The following is an 18,011-nucleotide window of genomic DNA, read 5'->3' as shown; positions in this document are numbered from 1 at the left end:
CTACTAATCTCGTAGGCTTGAGTTAATGGCTATACAATTTATTAACAGGGCAACAATTAATAACACAGGCATAAATAACTAATTACACTATTTTAGTTGGGAGAAAGATCACAGCCAGAGTCACCTCTCATCATCACTTCTACTCTTCAGTTCTTTGCACTTTGGAAACACAATCCTACCATTTAGGTTCCACAGATATTGACCAAAGTTTCTCCAGAATCTTTTTCTTAATTATTCACAATATAAATGTTTTTGTCTTTCCATTTCCTCTTCGGGGAATGAGTTCTGTTCTCTCACGGTCTCTCTCCAACCACAAAAGAAAGTGTCTTCACAGATGACAGCTAAAACTAAACCTCTTTACCAAATAATTAAAACTCCATTTCTTTACAGGTAGCAGTTAAAACTCTTCTCCCCATAGACTCCTCAAAGATCACACTTAAAATTATATTTCATTGAATCAGCAGCAAGGAACCACTGAAAGTTCCTGAATAAGGGAATGACATAGTTAGGTTACTTTGGCAGCTACATAAAAGATGGATTTCACAGGAAGAAAGCAGAAATTCCAGGTAGGAGCCTATTACAGTAGGTTAAGTGAGAGGCAAAAATGTAAACAGAGAAGAGGGGATGGATAAAAGATATTGCGGAGGACCAAGAGGCCTTCGCAAATGACTGAACATGGGGGATGAGGAAAATGGAAGAGTCAAAAATGATTCTAATCTTCATGACAGGAGGGAAGATTGTGGCGCCACCAATAGAAATAAGGATGTTGGACATAGGAGAAGTTTTAGAATGGGGGAAAGGATGAGTTTAGTTTGAGACGTGTTTCATGAGGTACTGGAAGGACTTTAGGGCAGAGATGAATCGAATTGAGTTGGAAATACAGCTCTGGGATCACGGGGGAGAAATTAAGGCTGAATTTATAGGTTTGATAGATGTTAGCATGGGAGTAATAACTGAATCCAAGAAAATAGATGGAATAAGCAGGAAAGAGTATACATAGGGAAAAGAAGGGCCAAGGCCAGAGAGGAAATTAGTTGCGATTTTTTTCTAGGAACTATTTCAAGAGCCTCCTCTTTGGGATTCCTGCCTCAAGTTTTTCTAACCCATCCTCCTCACAGCTGCTGAATTGATATTCCTCAGACATAGAGCTGACCACATCCTTCCTCTGCTCAATAAACTCTACCAGATCCCCCCTTACTTCTAGGATACAATGCAAACTCCTCCGTTTGACTTTAAAAGTAGTTTGGTTTTCTTTTTTTCCATCCTGGCTCCAACTTATGTTTCCAGGATTATTTTACATTACCATCATACTGTGAGCTCCTTGAGAACAGGAACTGGTTTTTGCCTTTCTGGCACAAAGTAAGCACTTAATAAATACTATCTCATTAACTTTCACATAAAGACTTTCTTGTTTCCCCTTCCCCCAACAGCTAGTGATTTTCCCCCTACAAATTAAAATTGTGTTTTCATTTTGTTCATGTTTTGCCTGTGACCGTCTATCTACATGTTGTCTTTCCCTATGGAATATAAGCTTCTTGAGGGCTGGGACTATTTCATCTATGTCTTTATATTCCCAGGGCCTAGCAGAATGCCTGGCATGTAGCATATACTTAATAAACGTTTGCTGTTTGATTGGTAGTAATCCCAAGTGGATCCCGGGAATCACTTCTTCTGATCCCTAAATGCTCACCAGCTCACTTGATAATCCATTTTAAAATTTTGCCAAAAATCACTCTTTTTCTTTTTATGAACATTGGAAAAACATTTGCCCATCTCTAGCTTTCTAGCACCTCTACTCTTCTCGATGAATCTCCCCTATTTTCCATGAATCTTATTGACAGCAATTGAATGAGCAATCTGAAGATTCAGTATCCCAATTTTTGACCTAGAATTTATTTTAGGGTTCCCTTATCAGGTATTTTCACTATCACTTGACTTATTAGTAGCTTGAAATTCTTAAGGGAAGTAACATAATAATTGCATCTTTTAATATTGCCCTATTCTCCCTAAGCAGTGGACCTATCCTGACACTGCTGTGACCCTACCTAATGAAGCCCATCTTTATTATCTTTGGCATCTTTTGAAAATATTCTGCTCACTTCAGGATTTAACCACTCATATGTTTGTACTACCTTTTCCCTCTATATTCTTCTTTGTGCACAGATCCCTTGTTTTCATCTTTTGGATGTGTCTTTTTAGCTTTGAGCTTACCTAGGAGCCACTTGTGCACTTACATCAGTCTCGTTAGATGTCTCTCACTTCTCTGCCTCACTAAGATTATATCCAATCATATTATTAGAATTTCACTTCTAAGATTCTCCCATTCCCTCTTAAGCTATCTTTTAGCATCTGGAGAGGGGTTGAACAGGATGACCTCTAAAGTAGCTTTCAGCTCTAAATCAATTATCTAATGATCTTGTAATCTCAGGATATGCTATCTTTTCTTCAAATTCTTTGAAAACTGTTTAAGGTACGAATCTGACTATGACTAGCACTCCCCCTTCCTGACAATTACGTCCTCTAAGATAATATGGTCACTTTTCCCAAAATTTCACACTTTCTCTTCACCAATTATTTCTTCCTGGTCCAGGTTGAGTCCAAAATAGTGTCCTGGTCATTGCTTCTTTCGTCTTCAGAAAGATGAAATTGTTGGAAAGGAACTTATTTAGCAGATGCTCTATTTACAGCAGAATGAGAATTCTAGTAGATATGTTATTGGTTAGAAGTCCCTTATCACTATAATGCCTTGCCTCTTTGTCAGTTTCACAACGTAATAAAAAAAATCATCCATATTCTGCGTTTGGCCAGACAATCTATCCTATACTACAAGAAGGATTTCATTTCTGTTTTTCTCTCCTTTGATTCTTAAGCAAACACACTTTTCTAGGTCCCTTGTAGAGTGTCATACAAGCATATACTTCGTGACATGTAATACTACTTTGATGCCCATTCTATCATATATGTTTATTTTGAACAAAATATACATTTCCCATGTTTTTTTTCTAGCCACAGTTCCTCCAGAGTCTCAGTAATGCTACTGAGATTATAGTTACTGCCTTGTGTTAACTTTGGAGTTCACTCTGTTTCTTACCTTACACTTTGTACATTGATAGATAGATTTTTGGGGCCATAAGTGTTGTCTCTGCCTTACTAATTCATTCTTCCTGGAATTAGGTATCACCTCTCCTCTTGCTATTCTTCCTTCCGTGTCATACTTGATATTGCCCATATTACCTTGTTTTGTGGTTTTGGCTGGTCATTTCCCTCCTACCCTTCTACTTTCACTAAAACTCTTGAATGATCAAGTCTCTAGTCACACCAGTTGTACACAGTCTTCGTGGGATGGACTCCATTCTAGCCAGCAGCTCATCATTAAAGCAGCGCTTTAAGTCATGGCTCAAAAAATCAAATCTTGTTCTTAGGCACCATCTCTTTAGGCAGCTTCCCATCACTTTCCCGTCTCTTACATAGTTGTGTGTCCCATAGGAAGAGTATATGAAAGCAGCATGCCCAAAGGATTGCAGGTTGCTTTCTAAGCCTTTACAGACACTAGAAATGCTTTCCATGTTGCTTCTGGCAGTGTCATCTTCACATGAGTCAATAATGGTAGATTATAGTCATCAGGCTTAAGTAATCTCCTCTGGTGCTTTGTTAAGTTGCAGACGCACATTTCATGGGCAGCTAGATGGCACAGTAGATAGAGTGCCAGGCCTGGAGTCAGAAAGACTCATCTTCCTGAATTCAAATGCAGCCTCAGACACTTACTGAGCTGTGTGAGCTTGGACAAGTCACTTAACCCTGTTTGCCTCAGTTTCCTCAGCTGTGGCAAACTCCTCCAGTATCCACACCAAGAAAAACTCAAATGAGGTCACAAAGAGTCAGACATGACTGGAACAACAAAGATGCACATTTCAGGAAAATCACATACCCCTTAGAGACAGCAGCAGATTTGTTTATACCGTTTGATGCCTCCTTAACATCAAGGGATTGATCATGTTACACTGCTTCTCCCTTAAGAAGGTCTAGATCATCTTTATATGGGAAGCATCTCATACCTATTTTGAAGCTCCAGGGAGTCACAATCTGTTCTCCTTCCTTTTTTCCTGTGTCACATTTTGCTACTTTCTGACTTCTTGATGGTGATTTTTTATTCCTTTTACTACCTTCAAAGGTGTTATTGTTGTTGACGATGATGATGATGACGACGACTTCTTTACTTATTTCTTCTGCTTGGTCTAGGATTTTTTTTGTCCTATCTATTAAGGCATAGTCTAGAGCCAGGGCTCTTAACCTGGGGTCTGTGAACTTGTTCTTTTAATATTTTAATAATTTTTTTTCAAAATAATTGGTTTCCATTGTAATTGTATGCTTTGTTTTATTTTATGCATTTAAAAGCATTATTCTGAAGAGGGGTCCACAGGATTCACCAGACTGCTAAATTGATCCATGATACAAAAAAGGTTAAGAACCCTGAGTCAAGAGTCATTTCTCCAGTCTTTTCAAGCTTGAGAAAATAATCTTCCATTTAATGCAGATATATTTAACAGATGCCTCCTGAAGGAATACACGTATAGTATAAACCCAGAAAAGTTACTGAAATAGTCATGACTCTTGACTATCTCTTATCCTCCCCTCCCCCATCCAATCTTTTGCCAAGACCTATTGATTTCACCTTTGCAACATCTCTGGAATACACTCCCTTCTCTCCTCTAATATTGCTACCACTCTGGTGCAGACCCTCATCATCTCATACTTGGATTATTATAATAGCCTGCTGGTGGGTCTGCCTGCCTGCCTCAAGTCTCTCCCTCCTCCAATCCATCCTCCATTCAAAAACCAAAGTGATTTTCCTAAACTGCAGGTCACATCATGTCTCTCTCCTGACCCCAACCTACTCAATAAACTACAGTTACTCCGTATTGTCTCTAGGATCAAATAGAAATGCTCTGCTTGTTGCTATTCAAAACCCTTTATAACCTAGCTTACTCCTACCTTTCCAGTCTTTTTCCACCTTACTCCCCAACTCTTACTCTTCAATCTAGTGACATGGCCTCCTGACTGTTCCATAAACAAGGCACTCCACCTCTCAGCCCTGGGCTTTTTCTCTGGTTGTCTCTCATGTCTGAAATTCTCTCCCAACTGCTCTGACTACTGATCCTCCCTGGCTTCCTTTTAAGTTCAAACTAAAATTCTACCTTCCCCAACCCCTCTTAATTCTCTTGCCTTCCCTCTGTTAATTACTACCTATTTATCCTAAATATAGCTTGCTTTTTAGATATTTGTTTGCGTATTGTCTCTCCGATTAGATTGTAAACTCCTTAAGATAAAGGACTGTCTTTTGCCTCTATTTGTATCCCTAGTGCTTAGCACAGTGCCTGGCACGTGGTAGGTGTTCGTTGATTGATTCATGTTGATACATGTTTGTTCACTGATTCTTGATATTAAGGTACTCAAATAAAATGACAATCTTTTGTGATTCCCCTTGAAAATTTATATTGTCAACCACCATATTTTTATCATAGATTTATATCATTAGTAATCTAATTATATATTTTCATAGGTTCCTATATGTCACTTAATTTTTTTATTTTAATATGTTTTTATTTTGTTAAAAATTTCCTAATTATATTTAAAACATTTTTAACGTGCAATTTTTAAAAATGTTGACTTCTAAATTCTCTTTCCCCCTCCCATCCCTTCTCTACCATTGAGATGGTAAGCATCAATATATCAAATTACACATGTGAAGTCATGAAAAACGTATTTCCATATTAGCTATGTTGCAAAAGAAAACATAGATACACACAAAGAAAAGCAAAAAAGTGAAAAAAATATACTTCAGTCTGCACTCAGAGTCCATCAGTTCTCTCTGGAGGTGGACACCATTTTTCACCATGGGTCCTTTGGTCTTAGATCATCTTGATCAGAGTAGCTAATCTTTCACAGTTGATTATTGTCACAGCAATATGTCACTTTTAAGCTGGCCTTTTTATTATTGGTCCCAGTTATATGAGGGTGTCCTTATCGTCCAGGGATTGGTTATGGCATACTGCTTCTTTCTTAGGAGGTCGATGCTCTTTTTCTATGAGAAGAGTCCAATCTAGTTTGACATTAAGACCTATTGAGAAGTCACAATTTATTCTCCTCACTTTTCTCCTGTGTCATATTTTTCTGCCTGTTAGCTCCCTTGATCTTTATTATGATTCCTATTTTTCTTCTGATTTTCTCAGGCACAAGTGATTAGCAATTAGCATGAGAATGCTAATTTCTCCGCAATGCAATCATTGGATATACTTCGCTGATTGCAGAAACTCTTATTAGAATACCAATCCCAACTTTTCTGTTTCAGATCTGGTTTGCTATGAATTCACTTTGCCACAGTTCTCCTGTTGTAGTTTAAGCTCTTCTTTCTATTGGTTAGTCTTCAATAGAACTGCAGAATTCTCCAGTTCCTGTAAAGTGCCTCTCTATGTGATGGAATACTGATTAAATGATGATTTTTTTTTTTAGTCTTTACACTTAGGAGTTTGGGCTATTACACGTACCCTGTAGGCAAGCCATTAGAGACTTCATGGTACAATGGAAACAATCATCGATTTGGAATCAGGAAGCCTGAGACTGAACTCAGGTTTTGTCCTTTACTAGCTCTGTGACCTTGGGCAAGAGTAATTTAATTTCTCTGGGACTCAGTCTCCTCATCTCTAAAATGGGGTGGATGAACGAGATGACTACTTAGGTCCCTTCTAGTTTTAAATTTATGATACTATGACCTGTTGAAATACATCCAGGTTATGAAAACAGAAGTGATTAGAGCAGGTTTTCTTCACCTTTTTTGTGTCCTGGACTCTTCTGGCACTTTGGTGAAGCCTATGTGCCCTTTCTCAGAAGTGTTTTTAAACGAATAAAATACATAGAATTACAAAAGAAGGGGCAGCTAGGTGGTGCAGTGAGTAGAGCACCAGCCCCGGAGTCAGGAGGACCTGAGTTCAAATATGACCTCAGACACTTGACACACTTACTAGCTGTGTGACCTTGAGCAAGTCACTTAACCCCAACTGCCCTACCCCCCCAAAACACCAAAAAAACCCAAAAACAAAAGAAACCATAGAGAAATAGAGTTAGCAAAATATTATAAGAACAAATTGATGCACCCAAGGTTAAGAACTGAGGTATCACAGGTATTTTTCCCCCTGAGAAACCAACCAGTTAAGCAATCAAACAACAAATGTTTTTGACGGCAAACCCAAATGGGGTCATGAAGAGTTGGACATGACTGAAATGACTAAACAGCAACAACAACCTCTGACTTCAAATTCCATCGCTCCTTCCTCTATTCCTTGGTGCCTCCTCTCCCTTCAAAATGAAAACTTAACAAGTGTTATTTCTTATACTGACCCTTTGTCTTACTTCCCACGTTAATCGTGTCTCCCCCATCAAAGTATATTATTTACCATATATCACTGTTTATATTAGCTTCTCTATGTACTGTTTGTTTCCTATGTACATTCTATCGAGTTCCTTGAAGGCAAGGATTAGTTTTGTTTCTTGGCTTTTTTTTCTTTGTTTCCCTAGGGCCTAGCATAAGTCCTGGCATAAAGGAGATGTATAGTAAGTGTTTGTTGAGTCGAGCTAAATTGTGCTTATGCAAGAGTAGTTGTGTAGAAAGTAGCATCATGTGGCATATCGGAGGTTATGGTGCTGGTTCCCATTAGGATTTACTTTGGATTTCTAATAAATGTTCTGATGAAAAATACATGGGTTATGGAAACAAGTTATTCAACCGAGAGTAAGTCGTTACTTCCTGTTAAACTATATGGAGGAGGTGAGATTGGAACAGTAAGAGAGAAACTGTTCTGAAACAATAAAATGCTTCCCTTTTTGATTTACTGATAGATTGCCTTTCAGTTTTACAAATATTGTACTGTATGCGTCTACGAACACACTGTACATATACACGTATCCTAGATGCAGTATGTGTGTGAGTATGTAGTGTGATACATAAAATAAGTAAAAGTATTTTCTAACCTGAAACTACTAATATAGAGAGACACTACTGCATAAACATATATATGTAAAGGTGGGTATGCATATAAATGATATGGTACCTAAGCAACTATTAAACAATGGACTACATATGTGTGTTTGCATAGATAATTTTTTTATATGACAAACACCAACAAAACCTCCATTTATTTTTAAGATGATATGACATAAGGACATCCTCGCCATATAGGTATCATTTCTTTTCCCAAAGCATTAGGGTATAAATGTTTTGAATGGTAGGTTCCGTTCTGTTAAAAACCACATAATGCAGTATTGACTCTTGAAGGTTAAGGGTTTTCTTTATAGTTACTATGATATAGTTGGAGAAACTGAGGCAGAAAACCCACCTTGGTTATGAAAAGATTCTGGCTCAGACTGATTTAGAACAATAACTCAGATCACAGCTTTCTTTAGAAGCAATGTATTTTAAGCCACAAAGGTGATCAGTTGTCATCTTTGGGAGCTTCCTATCTAAACAGATAGAAAGGAAAAGAGAAGCATCAACATTAGGATGGCTAAAAATATTGTCTAGATAGGCACCTGTTTTCTTTATTTTAAAAGTTTGTTATGTGGCTAATACTCTTAAAACCAATTGGCCTTTTCCAATTCAGGCCAATGGCCAATCACTGATTGGAAGGGAAGAATGTGGGGAATTTGCTTTTTTAAGAAGAAAGAAAACTGCAAATCAGATGAACAGCATAGGGTATGCATTATGTACTTGTGTAATTCCTTTTCAAGATGTGGGGTAGAAAAGTCAAATCTCAAAGTGGAGCTGATGGGACCTAATTACGTCTCCACATCTGGCTATGTTGTTATCAGCCTCATGTTTGTTTTTTAAACCAGTTTTCAATCTACGTGACTGTATTTCTAAAAATAAACATTTTAAGTATTCCATAAGTCTTGAATATACTGGCCCAAATGCATTCACTTCTCTCTGTTTTTTTTTCTGGTTGTGTTTTTAAAAGCACTGCAATTTTTATGCCAATAATTGTTTTTAATAGATTTTATTACATTCAATTTACCTGAATGTATCTTTCCCTGTTTTTGATAATAATCTCTTAATATTTGTTCCATCACTTTAACAATTGTTTTCAATAAGATTTGCTGACCAGTCATTCCTTAGATAACTGCTAATTCCTGATAAATGACTTTAATTCTCTCAACCACAGTATTGACTTTTTCATGTCCTTAGTTTTTATAAGCATAGTTTCAAGTAGTAGTTTTTAATAATTTTTTAAATTAGATTTTTTATTTTTAGTTTACAACACTTAGTTCTACATGTTCTTGAGTTTCAAATTTTCTTCCCTTCCCTCCCCTCCCCAAGACGGCATGTAGTCCAATATAGATTCTACATAAACCTTCGCATTAAACTTATTTACCCAATGATCAAGTTGCAAAGAAGATTTATGACCAATGGAATGAATCATGAGAGAGAAGAAACGAAACCAAAAAAAAAGAGAGAAAAAAAGAGAGCAAATAGTTTGCCTCAGTCTGCGTTCAGACTCTACAATTCTTTCTCTGGATGTAGCTAACTTTTTCCATCATGAGTCCTTTGGAGTTGTCTTTGAGCTTTTTATTGCTGAGGAGAGTCAAGTCTATCACAGCTAGTCGTCACAAAATCAATATGTATGTGGTTATGTACAATATTCTCCTGGTTCTGCTCCTCTCACTCAGCAACATATCATGTAGGTCTTTCCAGGTTATTATGAAGTCCGTATCTTCCCCATTTTTTATAGCACAATAGTATTCCATTATATTCATGTACCACAACTTGTTCAGCCATTCCTCAATTGACGGACATCCCCTTGATTTCCAATTCTTTGCCACCATGAAAAGAGCTGCTATAAATATTTTTGTACATACAGGTCCCTTTCCCACTTGTGTGATCTCTTTGGGATATAGCCCTAGGAGTGGTATTGCTGGGTCAAAGGGTATGCCTATTTTTATAGTCTTTTGGGCATAGTTCCAAATTGCTCTCCAAAATGGCTGGATCTGTTCACAACTCCACCAACAATGCATTAATGTTCTAGTTTACCCACATCCTCTCCAGCAATTACCATTTTCCTGTTTTGTCGTGTTAGCCAGTCTGACAGGAGAGATGTGATACCTAAGAGCTGTTTTGAATTGCATTTCTCTAATCAATAGTGACTTAGAAAATTTTTTCATATGCCTATAGATATCTTTAATTTCTTCCTCTGAAAACTGCCTGTTCATATCCTTTGACCATTTCTCAATTGGGGAATGGCTTTTATTCCTACAAATTTGACTCAGTTCCCTGTATATTTTAGATATGAGGCCTTTATCAGAGAGATTGGTTGCAAAGATTTTCTCCCGATTTTCCGGTTCCCTCCTAATCTTTGTTGTATTGGCTTTGTTTATACAAAAACTTTTCAGTTTAACATAATCAAAATTATCCATTTTGTAATGTTCTCTATCTCTCGTTGGGTCATGAATTCTTCCCTTTCCCATAGATCTGATAGGTAAACTCTCCAAAATTGCTTATAGTATCAACCTTTATTTCTAAATCATGAACCAATTTTTACTTTATTTTGGTATACGGCATAAGATATTGATCTATGTCCGGTTTCTGCCATCCATTTTCCAATTTTCCCAGTAGTTTTTGTGGAATAGTGAATTCTTAGCCCAGAATTTGACTTCTTTGAATTTATCAAAGAGTAGATTGCTATAGTCGTTGACTTCTGCATCTTGTGTACCTAACCTATTCCACTGATCCACAACTCTGTTTTTTAGCCAGTACCAGGTAGTTTTGATGACTGCTGCTTTATAGTACAGTTTGATATCTGGTATGGCTAGGCCACCTTCCCTAACATTTCTTTTCATTAATTCCCTTGATATTCTGGACTTTTTGTTCTTTCAGATGAATTTTGTTATTATTTTATCCAGCTCTGTAAAATAATTTTTTGGTAGTTTGATTGGTATGGCACTGAATAAGCAAATTAATATAGGTAAAATTGTTATTTTTATTATATTAGCTTGGTCTAACCATGAACAACTGATGTTATTCCATTTACTTAGATCTGACTTTATTTGTGTGAGAAGTGTTTCGTAATTGTGTTCATATAGGCCCTGGGTTTGTCTTGGCAGGTAGGTTTTTACAAATTTTTTGCTGAGACTTTCTATTATTCAGACATATGTAAAATTTAAAATCAACAAGAGATTTTCATGGCTGGTAGCTATCAATTAATTTGTTTTGAAATTAACCACAGACTCATTACCAAACACAACACCCTGAGAAATTCAGTAGAAGCCTAAATAGGAAAGCAAGTTAGTAAAAGGGAAACACAAGGAGAGGAAGATCAGGCACCTATTTTTCCACAAAAGTTGGATTTTGCCATATGTAAATTCCATGAATTAATTCTGTTATCTAACCTTTGCTCATGCATATCAGATATTTAAAACAGAATTAGTTCAGGATTGAGTGTGTACTGAAGCCTGACCAATGGTGAAATGATTTTGAGAATTATTTTAGTGCTCAAACCTCTCTTCTTCTTATAAGATCAAATCCATATATAAACCTGCCTCCCTGAAGCCCTTCACCATTTTAGAAGTCTTCATTATTAATATAACTTTGTAAATTCTCAATTAATTCTGCTATACCAGCAGCACACTCTCAAATGATACAACAGGTGAAACTTTGTCAAGAAAAGCAACATCTTTTTAAAGGCTAACACGTTCTGCATAAAAAGGTCATTGAGCTCTAGATAAGGATAGAAAAGATTTTCATGATGTCATCAATATAAACGCAGTCATTATCCATTGATATGGTTTTGTTCCTATCTTCAAAAATCTTCTTACCCTCCATATTGCCTAAAAAGTGACATTCAAACTCCTTTTCCCAGAATTTGATGCCTTCCATAGACAGGTACCATACTACCTTTCCAATTATGTTGATATTAATTTTTTCTATGTACTTTATACTTTAGCCGACTTGGACTCTTCTCTTTTCTAGAACATGTAACTTCCTACCTCTTTGACTTTGCTAACAGTGTTTCTTACCCCTGGAATGTCCTTCTTTCTAAATGACTACCCTTTATGTTGTTCAGTCATTTTTCAATCATATACAACTCCTTGTGACCTTATTTGGGGTTCTTTTAACAAAGACACTGGAGCGGTTTGCTATTTCCTTCTCCAGTTCATTTTACAGATGAGGAAACTGAGGCAAGCAGGATTAAGTGACTTGCCCAGGGTCAAGGTAGTAGCTGTCATGCTAAATTTGAACTCATGAAGAGGAATCTTCCAGACTCCAGTCTATCTATCGCCCTTTAAAAGCCAATTCAAATACCAACTCTTCCCTTGTCAGTAACAATTTTCCCTCTAGGAATTTATGTAGGACTTTTTGCTTCATCTTTCCAATGCATTTATGATACAATGTTGTACATTATAATAATCTGTGAGGACAGAGATTGTGTCTTAGTTAAGCTTTATACCTCTCCTAGCACCTAGATACGACTGAAGTCGGTGTTACTTAGGCTAAGAAAAGGAAAGATATGTTTTCAGCTCCTGCTTTTATTCTTCCTAAGTAGCATCAAAATTCTGCCCATGGTTGGCTTTATGCTAGCGTACCTGAGGGTCCTTGTGGAGCCCACTCTGGAAGGAGCTTCGAGGTCATTGTGGTGACCAGTACAGCAGCAAGATTTTGTTTGGTGATGGCAATGGTAATCTGTAGGTTATATGTGAGACACACACACATATACACATGCACACATATGTGTATGCACACATGTATATATTTGTGTGTATATATATATATATATATATATATATATATATATATATATATATACTATCTATATATATGCCTATATCTATCTACTCACTTGGGACCCCAATCTATTTATACACCCATTTGTGAAAGGGCGATGGGACCAATCATTACAATTGTGGAAAAACATGAAAAGCTATTCAGGACAAAAAAAAAGTTAGAACTCTGCAATAGAGAGCTATGAAGGATACGAGTGTATCCTCATTCGTGGTGAGCTCATTAAACACCACAATGAACTCAGCTTATTTCACTGGCAGGCCTTGAGAACTTGGCTTAAATTACTTAGAAAGATTTAAAACAAAGCAAAACAGTAGAAACATTTCCCCTTTAGATGAGAATTATTTTTAAAAAATTGTTATTTATCCTGTTTTCGAAAAATCAGAGCCAACAATCTTCACAGATTATGTTTATTCATCAATGGCCCAATTTCTGTATATGGGCCCTAAAATAGCTGAGAGATTCAGCAAACATTATTAAGTATCTATTATGTACAGAGCACTGGGATACAAACACAAAGAATTAAACGGTCACTGCCCTCAAGAAGCTTATATTACAGCTACTTTCTAAATTACAACCCCTGTATCAGTGTTATGGTCTTTCTTTCTCCTGGACTGTCTTCCTTTTGTCCTTCCAGCCCGAAAGATGAAGAAGGCAAAGATAAGGAACTCTGAATCAATGATGGCAATGTCCCCCGCAAAACCCAAAACCCAGCTATACTTACCCCCTCCCCATTTTTGAGGTGTGATGGCTGTGGGGGAGGTTGCAGAAAAAAAAAGTTTGAGAAACACAATAGGAGGAGGAATTACTGGAGGAAGAAAAGACAACATGATTAAAGCTCTTAGTGGTCTCCTTTCCCTTCTCTACTTGTTCCAGTAAGCATTGTTTATATACCTATACCTTTTGTGACTTTCTGTGAGGAAAAATTGAACATATTTTCATGAAATGAATGAAAACTCCTTTGTATTTTCTTTTGGGAGCACTTCCAGTCTTAGTAAGTTGACATTCGTATTTTTCGCTGTGTGAGCACTCCTCTAGATAGTAGGTTTTATCTTTGATAAGTACAAAATAAAGCATAGCTAATCTTTGGTGACTTTCCATTGGAAACCAAGCAGTTTCTCTGGTTACCAAGTGGAAAAAAGCTACTTGTAGTGAAAAAAAAGCAGTTTTATTTTTCAGAAGTGGAAAATTAAATGAAAATAAACAGTGCTGCCAAGGAACCTTTATTAAAATTTTAAGGAAATGTCCTCAAAGTATTAAAAATTTGGGGGGTTTCCATTAGTGAATAGCTATTGCTTTGATTGTGACCTTTTAGTCGATACTAACCTGTATTGTAGCCAAACCACAGAATTTTAATGTGACTTTTTCTCACAGTTTTCTTTGCTTGTTTTCTCCCTTCCACCCAACTAGCCTCCTCATATTGCTGATCAACATGTTTTCTTTTTCTTAATTTTTTGCAAACATTTATTATATCTCCCTTCCACTGCCCCCTTCCAATTGAAAAATTAAAAAGAAAACTAAAAACCCCTGTAACAATTAGGCATCCTCCCCAAAAACAAATTCCCACATTGGCCATGTTCAAAAATATATGTCTCATGCTTTTTAAATCAATCTCCTCTGACAGAGGTCAGTAGCATGTTTCATCTTCAATCCTCCAGACTGGTGGGTTATCAGTATATAAGTAGTTCTAGGTCTGATCACTTGACTTTATATCAGTTCATAGATGTCTCAATTTCCTCTGAAACTGTCCATTTCATCATTCCTTATAGTATAATAATATTCCGTTAATTCTCCTATCATAATTTGTTTAGCCATTCCCTAAGAGATGGGCACCTACATTTCCTTTTCTGAAGTAAAAGGGCATCTGTCCCTGGGGTCAAAGGACACAACCCTAACTCTTTCCTGTCCCTTTCATGATTTCCCCACTCCCACCTCCACCCCATCATCTAAACCTGATTTCTTCATATCTTTGAATTTCAAATCTGTGGTTTGCCAGTCCTAAACGGGAAAGAATACATCGGTAAGTTTCTGAACCTCTCTCTTAAAAAAAGCCATCACTAATTAAGCACATAAATTTCAGTACATGTTTCCTAAGGTGTTTACATTAATCCCCAAAAGGAGAGGGACTACACCTGTGATTTGATTGGTACCAGGAATTCCCAGGTCAGAAAACTCCCTCTACCAATGCAGACCAACACTTTTACTGCAATTTATAGTTAAGGAGTTCTCTAGCACGCTAAAATTTAAGTAATTTGTCTACGGTCACATTGCCAGTATGTGTCAGGCTCAGGACTTGAATCCAGGTCTTTTTGGTTCCAGGGCCAGCTCTCTGTCCACTAGGCAATGTTGTCTCTCTTCATCTGCAAAAGAATGTGAAACATCAATAGCTTCTACCATGTAGACGGTAGACAAAGTTAAACAAGAAAAATTCCTGCCTGCATAGAGCTCACAATCTAATCAATGGCATAAATATCAGTAACAAATGCAAATAATACATAATAAATGCATCAGATTTAAAGGTGAATGGGACCCTAGAGATCATGCCCACATTCTAATTTTTAAAATATTGTTAATATCTCTTTGTTAATATCATCTTCATTTTCAAATATATCCCCTCACCTCCCCGAAGAACCATCCCTTGAGAAAAAGAAAGAAACACTATTTGACAAAACTAACTGACATGTCAACTGAGTCTGACATTATAAACAATGTGCCACATCCATTGTCTCCTCCCTCTGCAAAGAAAGGAGAGAGTTTCATTTCCTCATCTCTTCAAGTACGTTTAGTTTTATGTTTAGTTTTCTGTTCTTTTCATTTACATTATTGTAGTCCTTGTGTATATTGTTTTTCCTGATTCTGTTTACCTTCCATCAGTTCATGCTTCTCTGTATTCTTTATATTTATCAGTTCTTACAATATACTAATATTTCATTATATTTATATACCAAAATTTATTCAGCTATTCCCTAATCAGTAAATATATACCTCGTTTCTAGTTCTTTGCTACCATAAAAAATGTTGCTCTGAATATTTTGGTGAATATGGGACCTTTCTGTCTTTTACCTCCTTGAGGTATATGCCTTACAGTGAGATCTCTGGGTTGAAGAGTACGGCTGTTTTAGTCATTTTCTTAACATAATTTCAAATGTTTTCAGAGCATATTATTATGCCTGTCTTTCCCTAGCTCCTCCAAAATTGACTATTTCCATCTTTGCTAATTGGCTGGTGAGATGAAATCTCGGAATTTTTATTCTATTAGTGACATGGAGCAACATTCCTATAATTGTCATGCATTTGTAATTCTATTGAAAACTATTTATTTGTATTCACTGACCACATATCCATTGAGAAATGCTCTTGGTTTTTACATTTGTGCTAGTAAACTATATATCTTCGGTAGCAGACCCTTCTCAGAAAGATTTGAGGTAGAGATTTTTCCCAATTAACATCTTCCTTCCTTATAATTGCATCAATTTTGTGAGTCAAAAGATTTTCAATTTCTTATCATCAAAATTTTCCATTTTATCTCTTGTGAGCATTCCTATTCCTTATTTACCAACCTCCTAATTTTGGTGATGAGGAAACTGAGGCCCAGAAAGATTAAATGAATTGCTCAGGATTGTGCCTATTCTAAGTAGCAGAGCCAAGATTCTAAATCAAGATGTCCTCTGATTCCCCATCCAGCATAATTTTGAATGCTCCTCATTGCCTCTGATGCTGCTTTAGGGTCAAACAGAGTACTATGTGGAATCTGAGGAGGGAGGAAGTCATGCAGTGATGGTAGTTACCAACTAGGGCATCAATGAAGGGTTCATAGACTCTTTTCCATGGTAGATTTGAGGTGAATGGCTATTCAGAGAAGAATTTCAGTATCTCTTTCCAAGTCACTAGCTGCCAGGAACTCACTGAAGTAGGTAGTGAGGGAAAACTATGCACCTTTTATGAGAAACAGATTGATGGTCACTAAAATGTCTGCTGACGCTCTAGATAAAAAAACAATGGAATGTTTATATAGTCCGTAGTTGTGGTGCAAATGAAGAACAAGTTTTCCATGAAACAGGGTGTTTTGACTCATGGACATGTCCACCTACTACTCAGTAAGGTTAATTCTTGCTATTGTCCTAGGAGCACTGGAGAAAGAAAACAAATCTGGTAAGGGCTGTTTTGTAGATGTCAATCTGAGTGACCTTAATTTGGTTATTGTGAATAAAGGTGAGAAAGACATATCAGGACTGACAGATACTACTGTGTCTCCTCTCCTGGGGCTCAAAAGAGCCAGTAGAATCTGCAAACTTTCCAACTCATCTATGGAAGACGTTCGGCAGAATGTTGTGAGAAAGCCCATTAAGAAGGAGGATCAGAAACTCAGGAACAAGGCTCCTAAAATTCAGCAACTGGTGACTCCCCATGTTTTGCAGCACAAGTGTAGATGCATTACTTTGAAGAAGCAGGTGAAGATGCTAAGCTTTTGACTGAGAGGATGAAGGAGTTCGAAGAAAAATGACTGGAACAAATTTCTAAGGGATGTAGACTGTCTTTCCAGGGACCTTCTATCTCTAAAACTGAATCCAGTCAAAAGTAAAATTTCTAAATGTACTGAAATAAATAACTTTGGTCAAGTTAAAAAAAAAAAGAAGAAAAAGTTTGTGGCATAGGTGGCCTTTGAGTTGAGTTAGAGAGAGTGGGTGAGAGGCAGAATCATAGGTTAGGCTTGATGTAATAAAGACCTAAATTTAATTCCTGCCTCTGACAACTACTAGCTCTGTGATCACAGACAAATCACTTAACTTCTACGTGTCCTACACAATTCTCTAAGACTAAGTTATAGACTAGTGGTGATCTGCTTTGGGAGAAGGAGTCTCTCCACTCTGGGAGTTCTCCACGTTGATGAAATTACAGAAACCGCAGAAAATATGTGCAGGAATTTGACAGAAAGGGGGAAAGGAAGGCATTCGAAGCACAAGGAATATCTTGAACAAGAATAGAGATGGTAAAGGATAGTGTATGTGGATACGTATGTGAGTATAGAGTATTTTTTGAATAATATTTATTTTTTCCAATTACATGGAAAAACAATTTTTAACATTCAATTTTTTAAACATTTTGAGTTCCAAATTATCATCTTGACTTCTTCTCTTCCCACCTCCTTAAGATGGCATATGTGCAATCATGCAAAACATATTTTCAT

General features: G+C 36.8%; 1 protein-coding gene and 1 pseudogene across 1 annotated transcript in view; both read left to right on the top strand.

Moving 5' to 3' along the window:
- Window positions 1-18,011, top strand: part of STAT4 (signal transducer and activator of transcription 4) — a 145,245-nt gene that overhangs the window by 27,504 nt on the left and 99,730 nt on the right. The gene's annotated exons all lie outside the window — the stretch shown is intronic.
- Window positions 7,755-17,405, top strand: LOC118840047 (annotated as a pseudogene).

This window comes from Trichosurus vulpecula, chromosome 2 (assembly GCF_011100635.1).
Source record: "Trichosurus vulpecula isolate mTriVul1 chromosome 2, mTriVul1.pri, whole genome shotgun sequence".
Taxonomy (NCBI): Eukaryota; Metazoa; Chordata; class Mammalia; order Diprotodontia; family Phalangeridae; genus Trichosurus; species Trichosurus vulpecula.
This window is presented reverse-complemented; position numbering and strand designations above follow the sequence as displayed.